Below are 11371 nucleotides of genomic sequence, written 5' to 3'. Positions count from 1 at the left end.
TAATAGATTGATAAGAAAGTTGAAATTGATTAAATATATCAATTATAATTATAAAATAATATAACAAAAATAATTTCAATAAATATTTAAAGTTGTTGGTTTATTTGATGGAAAAAGTTTTATGAAATTATAAAATTCCGTCCAATCTCCAACTTTTTTTCTGTTAATAGATCACATTAAGCTTTTCTGACATCTGCTAAACCAGTTATTTTCCTAAAAGCAAATGAAAGAGATTTGCTAATTCCACGAGCCACTTCATGAATATAAAACGTGTGAGAAACGCCGAACAAGGAGAGACACATTAAATCTCTGCGGCTCTTCAATGTTGAAGACTTTTCAGATCTTTCTTAAACTAATTTAATTCCTATTTGCATAATTTAAAATCTGACAGATTTTACAAATATTGACAGAGTACATCGGGAGGCAGCGGCAGTGGACGGCGGCGCTGCCACTTCAAACACTTATCTGGTACTTTCAGCAACACTTTAAGCTGCCACTAAGTTGTGAGTGAACACGGCTAATGTCTGCGCTTCTCTACAGATTATTCCCTAATACATACACAGCGCGGAAACCATCGATGGCCCCAATGTATGAAATTATCATCCTATTAAACAGCCGGTAAAACCTAAAGTGGATAATTGTCATTGCATTACATCACGATTCATCCACACATCACATTGTGTAACTTATTGGAATATATGTCATTTTTATAATCTCTTCTTACATGTAGTGGTATGGACCATGCTGGTATAACCTGGGCATCTCCTGTATATAATTATATATGTACAGCCGGTATAACCTGGACATCTCCTGTATATAATTATATATGTACAGCTGGTATAACCTGGACATCTCCTGTATATAATTATATATGTACAGCTGGTATAACCTGGACATCTCCTGTATATAATTATATATGTACAGCTGGTATAACCTGGGCATCTCCTGTATAATTATATATGTACAGCCGGTATAACCTGGACATCTCCTGTATATAATTATATATGTACAGCTGATATAACCTGGGCATCTCCTGTATATAATTATATATGTACAGCTGGTATAACCTGGGCATCTCCTGTATATAATTATATATATACAGCCGGTATAACCTGGACATCTCCTGTATATAATTATATATGTACAGCTGGTATAACCTGGGCATCTCCTGTATAATTATATATGTACAGCCGGTATAACCTGGACATCTCCTGTATATAATTATATATGTACAGCTGGTATAACCTGGGCATCTCCTGTATAATTATATATGTACAGCCAGTATAACCTGGACATCTCCTGTATATAATTATATATGTACAGCTGGTATAACCTGGGCATCTCCTGTATAATTATATATGAACAGCCGGTATAACCTGGACATCTCCTGTATATAATTATATATGTACAGCTGGTATAACCTGGGCATCTCCTGTATATAATTATATATGTACAGCTGGTATAACCTGGGCATCTCCTGTATATAATTATATATGTACAGCTGGTATAACCTGGGTATCTTCTGTATATAATTATATATGTACAGCTGATATAACCTGGGCATCTCCTGTATATAATAATTAAATATGTACAGCTGCTATAACCTGGGCATCTCCTGTATATAATTATATATGTACAGCTGGTATAACCTGGGCATCTCCTTTCTATAATTATATATGTACAGCTGATATAACCTGGGCATCTCCTGTATATAATTATATATGTACAGCTGGTATGACCTGGGCATCTCCTGTATATAATTATATATGTACAGCTGGTATGACCTGGGCATCTCCTGTATATAATTATATATGTACAGCCGGTATAACCTGGGTATCTCCTGTATATAATTATATATGTACAGCTGGTATAACCTGGGCATCTCCTGTATATAATTATATATGTACAGCCGGTATAACCTGGGTATCTACTGTATATAATTATATATGTACAGCTGGTATAACCTGGGCATCTCCTGTATAGAATTATATATGTACAGCTGGTATAACCTGGACATCTCCTGTATATAATTATATATGTACAGCTGGTATAACCTGGGCATCTCCTGTATATAATTATATATGTACAGCCGGTATAACCTGGGTATCTCCTGTATATAATTATATATGTACAGCTGGTATAACCTGGGCATCTCCTGTATATAATTATATATGTACAGCCGGTATAACCTGGGTATCTCCTGGATATAATTGTATATGTACAGCTGGTATAACCTGTGTATCTCCTGTATATAATTATATATGTACAGCCGGTATAACCTGGGCATCTCCTGCATATAATATATATGTACAGCTGGTATGACCTGGGCATCTCCTGTATATAATATATATGTACAGCTGGTGTAACCTGGGTATCTCCTGTATATAATTATATATATACAGCTGGTATAACCTGGGCATCTCCTGTATATAATTATATATGTATAGCTGGTATAACCTGGGCATCTCCTGTATATGATTATATATGTACAGCTGGTATAACCTGGACATCGCCTGTATATAATTATATATGTACAGCTGGTATAACCTGGGCATCTCCAGTATATAATTATATATGTATAGCTGGTATAACCTGGGCATCTCCTGTATATAATTATATATATACAGCTGGTATAACCTGGGCATCTCCTGTATATAACCATAAATGTACAGCTGGTATAACCTGGGTATCTCCTGTATATGATTATATATGTACAGCTGGTATAACCTGGGCATCTCCTGCATATAATAACATATGTACAGCTGGTATGACCTGGGCATCTCCTGTATATAATTATATATGTACAGCTGGTATAACCTGGGTATCTCCTGTATATAATTATATATGTACAGCTGGTATAACCTGGGCATCTCCTGTATATAATTATATATGTACAGCTGGTATGACCTGGGCATCTCCTGTATATAATTATATATGTACAGCTGGTATAACCTGGGTATCTCCTGTATATAATTATATATATACAGCTGGTATAACCTGGGTATCTCCTGTATATGATTATATATGTACAGCTGGTATAACCTGGGTATCTCCTATATACAGTTATATATGTAGAGCTGGTATAACCTGCGTATCTCCTGTATACAGTTATATATGTAGAGCTGGTATAACCTGGGCATCTCCTGTATATAATTATATATGTACAGCTGGTATAACCTGGGCATCTCCTGTATATAATTATATATGTACAGCTGGTATGACCTGGGCATCTCCTGTATATAATTATATATGTACAGCCGGTATAACCTGGGTATCTCCTGTATATAATTATATATGTACAGCTGGTATAACCTGGGCATCTCCTGTATATAATTATATATGTACAGCCGGTATAACCTGGGTATCTACTGTATATAATTATATATGTACAGCTGGTATAACCTGGGCATCTCCTGTATAGAATTATATATGTACAGCTGGTATAACCTGGACATCTCCTGTATATAATTATATATGTACAGCTGGTATAACCTGGGCATCTCCTGTATATAATTATATATGTACAGCCGGTATAACCTGGGTATCTCCTGTATATAATTATATATGTACAGCTGGTATAACCTGGGCATCTCCTGTATATAATTATATATGTACAGCCGGTATAACCTGGGTATCTCCTGGATATAATTGTATATGTACAGCTGGTATAACCTGTGTATCTCCTGTATATAATTATATATGTACAGCCGGTATAACCTGGGCATCTCCTGCATATAATATATATGTACAGCTGGTATGACCTGGGCATCTCCTGTATATAATATATATGTACAGCTGGTGTAACCTGGGTATCTCCTGTATATAATTATATATATACAGCTGGTATAACCTGGGCATCTCCTGTATATAATTATATATGTATAGCTGGTATAACCTGGGCATCTCCTGTATATAATTATATATGTACAGCTGGTATAACCTGGACATCGCCTGTATATAATTATATATGTACAGCTGGTATAACCTGGGCATCTCCAGTATATAATTATATATGTATAGCTGGTATAACCTGGGCATCTCCTGTATATAATTATATATATACAGCTGGTATAACCTGGGCATCTCCTGTATATAACCATAAATGTACAGCTGGTATAACCTGGGTATCTCCTGTATATGATTATATATGTACAGCTGGTATAACCTGGGCATCTCCTGCATATAATAACATATGTACAGCTGGTATGACCTGGGCATCTCCTGTATATAATTATATATGTACAGCTGGTATAACCTGGGTATCTCCTGTATATAATTATATATGTACAGCTGGTATAACCTGGGCATCTCCTGTATATAATTATATATGTACAGCTGGTATGACCTGGGCATCTCCTGTATATAATTATATATGTACAGCTGGTATAACCTGGGTATCTCCTGTATATAATTATATATATACAGCTGGTATAACCTGGGTATCTCCTGTATATAATTATAAATGTACAGTTGGTATAACCTGGGTATCTCCTGTATATGATTATATATGTACAGCTGGTATAACCTGGGTATCTCCTATATACAGTTATATATGTAGAGCTGGTATAACCTGCGTATCTCCTGTATACAGTTATATATGTAGAGCTGGTATAACCTGGGCATCTCCTGTATATAATTATATATGTACAGCTGGTATGACCTGGGTATCTCCTGTATATAATTATATATGTACAGCTGGTATGACCTGAGTATCTCCTGTATACAGTTATATATGTACAGCTGGTATGACCTGGGTATCTCCTATATACAGTTATATATGTACAGCTGGTATAACCTGGGTATCTGCTGTATATAATTATATATGTACAGCTGGTATAACCTGGGCATCTCCAGTATATAATTATATATGTACAGCTGGTATAACCTGGGCATCTCCAGTATATAATTATATATGTACAGCTGGTATAACCTGGGCATCTCCAGTATATAATTATATATGTACAGCTGGTATGACCTGGACATCTCCTGTATATAATTATATATGTACAGCTGGTATAACCTGGACATCTCCTGTATATAATTATATATGTACAGCTGGTATAACCTGGGCATCTCCTGTATATAATTATATATGTAGAGCTGGTATAACCTGGGCATCTCCTGTATATAATTATATATGTACAGCTGGTATAACCTGGGCATCTCCTGTATATAATAATCATATATGTACAGCTGATATAACCTGGGCATCTCCTGTATATAATTATATATGTACAGCTGGTATAACCTGGGCATCTCCTTTCTATAATTATATATGTACAGCTGATATAACCTGGGCATCTCCTGTATATAATTATATATGTACAGCTGGTATGACCTGGGCATCTCCTGTATATAATTATATATGTACAGCTGGTATGACCTGGGCATCTCCTGTATATAATTATATATGTACAGCCGGTATAACCTGGGTATCTCCTGTATATAATTATATATGTACAGCTGGTATAACCTGGGCATCTCCTGTATATAATTATATATGTACAGCCGGTATAACCTGGGTATCTACTGTATATAATTATATATGTACAGCTGGTATAACCTGGGCATCTCCTGTATAGAATTATATATGTACAGCTGGTATAACCTGGACATCTCCTGTATATAATTATATATGTACAGCTGGTATAACCTAGGCATCTCCTGTATATAATTATATATGTACAGCCGGTATAACCTGGGTATCTCCTGTATATAATTATATATGTACAGCTGGTATAACCTGGGCATCTCCTGTATATAACTATATATGTACAGCCGGTATAACCTGGGTATCTCCTGGATATAATTGTATATGTACAGCTGGTATAACCTGTGTATCTCCTGTATATAATTATATATGTACAGCCGGTATAACCTGGGCATCTCCTGTATATAATATATATGTACAGCTGGTATAACCTGGGTATCTCCTGTATATAATTATATATATACAGCTGGTATAACCTGGGCATCTCCTGTATATAATTATATATGTATAGCTGGTATAACCTGGGCATCTCCTGTATATAATTATATATGTACAGCTGGTATAACCTGGACATCGCCTGTATATAATTATATATGTACAGCTGGTATAACCTGGGCATCTCCAGTATATAATTATATATATACAGCTGGTATAACCTGGGCATCTCCTGTATATAATTATAAATGTACAGCTGGTATAACCTGGGTATCTCCTGTATATGATTATATATGTACAGCTGGTATAACCTGGGCATCTCCTGTATATAATTATATATATACAGCTGGTATAACCTGGGCATCTCCTGTATATAATTATAAATGTACAGCTGGTATAACCTGGGTATCTCCTGTATATGATTATATATGTACAGCTGGTATAACCTGGGCATCTCCTGCATATAATAACATATGTACAGCTGGTATGACCTGGGCATCTCCTGTATATAATTATATATGTACAGCTGGTATAACCTGGGCATCTCCTGTATATAATTATATATGTACAGCTGGTATGACCTGGGCATCTCCTGTATATAATTATATATGTACAGCTGGTATAACCTGGGTATCTCCTGTATATAATTATATATATACAGCTGGTATAACCTGGGTATCTCCTGTATATAATTATAAATGTACAGTTGGTATAACCTGGGTATCTCCTGTATATGATTATATATGTACAGCTGGTATAACCTGGGTATCTCCTATATACAGTTATATATGTAGAGCTGGTATAACCTGCGTATCTCCTGTATACAGTTATATATGTACAGCTGGTATGACCTGGGTATCTCCTATATACAGTTATATATGTAGAGCTGGTATAACCTGGGCATCTCCTGTATATAATTATATATGTACAGCTGGTATGACCTGGGTATCTCCTGTATATAATTATATATGTACAGCTGGTATGACCTGAGTATCTCCTGTATACAGTTATATATGTACAGCTGGTATTACCTGGGTATCTCCTATATACAGTTATATATGTACAGCTGGTATAACCTGGGTATCTCCTGTATATAATTATATATGTACAGCTGGTATAACCTGGGCATCTCCAGTATATAATTATATATGTACAGCTGGTATAACCTGGGCATCTCCAGTATATAATTATATATGTACAGCTGGTATAACCTGGGCATCTCCAGTATATAATTATATATGTACAGCTGGTATGACCTGGACATCTCCTGTATATAATTATATATGTACAGCTGGTATAACCTGGACATCTCCTGTATATAATTATATATGTACAGCTGGTATGACCTGGGTATCTCCTGTATATAATTATATATGTAGAGCTGGTATAACCTGGGCATCTCCTATATACAGTTATATATGTACAGCTGGTATAACCTGGGTATCTCCTGTATATAATTATATATGTACAGCTGGTATGACCTGGGTATCTCCTGTATATAATCATATATGTACAGCTGGTATAACCTGGGCATCTCCAGTATATAATTATATATGTACAGCTGGTATGACCTGGACATCTCCTGTATATAATTATATATGTACAGCTGGTATAACCTGGGCATCTCCTGTATATAATTATATATGTACAGCTGGTATGACCTGGGTATCTCCTGTATATAATTATATATGTAGAGCTGGTATAACCTGGGCATCTCCTATATACAGTTATATATGTACAGCTGGTATAACCTGGGTATCTCCTGTATATAATTATATATGTAGAGCTGGTATAACCTGGGCATCTCCTGTATATAATTATATATGTACAGCTGGTATGACCTGGGTATCTCCTGTATATAATTATATATGTAGAGCTGGTATAACCTGGGCATCTCCTATATACAGTTATATATGTACAGCTGGTATAACCTGGGTATCTCCTGTATATAATTATATATGTACAGCTGGTATGACCTGGACATCTCCTGTATATAATTATATATGTACAGCTGGTATGACCTGGGTATCTCCTGTATACAGTTATATATGTACAGCTGGTATAACCTGGGTATCTCCTATATACAGTTATATATGTACAGCTGGTATAACCTGGGTATATAAGTGGATCCTGAGATGCTTGAGCGCAGCCTTGTCCTCCTCCCATCCTCCTCTTGTGTGGTGCGGTGTTTTGGAGCCGTCAGTCGTCCCCTCGCTGTTCCTGTTCGTCTTGTGTTCCGGTGATTAATACTTTGTATTCAGTTAGGATTTGTTCTTCTATTAAACGCTGACCATTAATTATACACAATGTGACGGCTCGTCTGCTGAAATTGATTTGCACCCGGCCATGAATTATTGCAGCGGAAGCCTAAATACATTGTTTTCTTTGTGATTGGTAAATTAATGAGATGATACTTTACTTCAGGTCGTACTGAATAATCTATGACATTGAAAACACGAAAACGTTCCTATCCACAATATTCACCTCTTTCACTCCCAAAGCAGAAGTAGAAGAGACCTAAGTGAGGAAAATCGATTTCATTTTGATTCTGTCACTGCGGAAGTCTTGGGAAACTTTAATTCACTGGATCTTCTTAAATAAAAAGAACAAAAGTCCAGGAGATGAAAAGCACTGGCAAAGTTGGAAGAAAGTTTTTGTCTTAAAATTTGGTTCTGCATGTTTGACCATTCAATGAGGAGTCCAATGTCACCAACAATAATAGAAAATGACCAGGCATAGAAAGTTAAGGCTGCTATCTTGTGCAGTCTCTCCATGTCTTTCTAGTTAAAGATGTACCTCTCCTTTTAGGCAAAACCTATAAAAGCTTCCTTTTGCGGCCCTCATACCCCACAAGAATGTAAAACTGCTTTTGTTGCACCTTCCTGTCTAATATGTACAGGATCTGTCCTGAATCGCATGCTTGTAACCTGTCATCAGCATTCCCTCTTCATCAGCATTCTGCCAGCACTATTGGAGCTGGAACTTCCCTCACTCACTTCCCAGCAATGCATTGCTCCTGCTATTAATCTAGTATTTTCTTGACCTGAATAAATGCATTCCTCTTGTTTATGTTGTGTACATTTTGACAGATGGTACAACAGAAGCAAAGCTTTGCCCTTCTCCTGTAGATCAACAATAACTCATCTCCATGTCCTGTAGAGATATAACTTCCAATAGAGTGATAAACACCTGCCCCACTTGCTTTAGAACAGCAATGAATTACCTTCATTTCTTATAATACATGTCAGCTTCTGGAGACAGATTACACTTGACAACAGGCAGTGGATAGCAAGTTACTCAGAAGAGAGACACCTAGTGGCCGAAACTTTGGCTTGTTTTTTTTTGACGGTTCCAACAGTTAAATTTTTTAAATAAAGTGATCTGACATTTAGATTCTATTAATGGAACTTACTGTCATGATCTGTTCCAGGGTTTAATCCTGTCTGCCCTTTTTCCAGGCGGATCTTGTCAAAGGTTAACAGTGCTCTGCATCATTTTAGGTTTGCTATTTAACTCCTATGCATCCTGCTGGCGGTGTCCCTCTATCTGCCCTTTTCCCAGCGTCTCCCTGTTTGTCGGTTTGATTCTCTGGTTTCTGACTTGGCTTGTATTCGGACTTGCTTCTGCCTTCTGACTTTGTCTTGGTCTTATCCGCTCCTGACGGTTGCTGAACCTCCTGGCTTGTTCCTGACCACGTGTACTTCTGATCCCTTTAGTACTTCTACCTCTGTTTTTTGACTCGGCTTGTCTGACCACTCGGTGGTGCCTGTGCTGTTGCTCTGTGGTGCTTCTCTGTGTACACAGTCTAATTTCCCTCTCAAGCTCCCTCTGGTGGAGGTTGTGCTATACTGCACCGCAGCAGCATAACTCTTACATACTCTCTAGAGTGTTGGCTGCCGTAATGATGATTAAAAGTAACTACCTGGAGAAACTGCTGCCGCCTATACAGTATTATATGGAAATCCATCTTAGGACGATGTGTCTCTATTTACTAGTCCAAGGGCAAGTCCCCTGTGGCCTTTTACCACTTCAGAGAAGCAGGGATGGGTGACGCTATCGATTACTTTTTCATGGTTCCATTAATAGTTGTTAATTATTTTCCATCGGTTGAATCTTGATCTGTCAAAAAAATTATTGTCTTCCGATTGGTATAAATATGACTTAGCTATATGCTGTTCCTATGTTCTGATTGGCTCAAATTTGGTCCAGTTCTTTATGTTTCTACTTTCTGACTGGCTAATAATAGTTCTTTGTTTCTGATTGGATAAAATCTTGTCTATTTTTATAACCGTTCTTAATTTCTTACTGGCTGAAATTTGATCTACTCCTAAAACAGACACTGCATTCTTATTGGCTGGGATGCAACTTGGTTCCTTATTCATTTACATTTGCAATGTTTCTAATTCATGCATCAAAAACCCAAGAAAAAATATAAAATGAGCATATACCATATAGTAAGTAAATAGTGACAGCCCATGTAAATAACATAGGGGACTTAGTTAACACCATTTTGATCTCAAAAGTGTAAAAGTCATGCCACCACGACAAGGTGTAGCCAATTGGGGACGGTCCTATCGTGTCCCTAGTATTAAAAAAGTTACCTTGTGTCAGCCAACCTCAATGTGAATAAGGGCAGATCATGACAGAGACCCAACTGTTCAGACACCTGCCCATGGGCAGCTATATAGATGAAATGCCCAGATCAGACACATCCCTGTTTATATACAAAGTACAAGAAACTACAGTAAAACCAAAAAATGAGCCGGAGCATAAGTTGGTATAAGTGCAATGTGTAACAGCATGTTCACTTGTGTATCTGCAGCACACACTTGGCATATCTGAGCTCCTAAGCTCCCAATTAGTAAATGGGAACTGTACTTTCAACAAACTTTGCAGAAATCAATCATGGACAAAAGTTTTGAGACTGAAACAAGTTTTTATAGTGGCAGTTTGCATTGACTCTACATTGTTATGAAGAATGATCAGACGAATTGTAGCAAACTGCAACGTCATGAACTTAATCACAAACAAATAACTACATCATTTCATCTTCTTGTTAGCTCAGGAGAAAGTGATAACAAGGACAAGGCAGCTGATATCACTCCTTGTGGTGACTTGTTGCTTTTGAAAGAGACCAGTGCTTGAAACATTTGGTTTCTTTTGATTACCAAGATTGCTTCCAAGGAATCATGTGCAGTCACCATTGCCGTGCATTTAAAGGGCTTTACAGGCAAGGACATTGCTGCTTTTAAGATTGCCCCTCAAATTAACTACTTATTGGATAATCAAGCACTTTACAAAGAGAGGTTCAATTGGTGTGAAAAGGGCTTCAGGGTATCCAAGAAAGTCCAGCAAGTGCCAGGACTGTCTCATAAAGTGGATTCAGCTATGGGATCAGTTCCACAGCGTTGCAGAGCTTGCTCATTAACCCCTTTCTGCCATTGG

The sequence above is a fragment of the Ranitomeya variabilis genome, chromosome 6 (assembly GCF_051348905.1).
Source record: "Ranitomeya variabilis isolate aRanVar5 chromosome 6, aRanVar5.hap1, whole genome shotgun sequence".
NCBI classification, from domain to species: domain Eukaryota; kingdom Metazoa; phylum Chordata; class Amphibia; order Anura; family Dendrobatidae; genus Ranitomeya; species Ranitomeya variabilis.
This window is presented reverse-complemented; position numbering follows the sequence as displayed.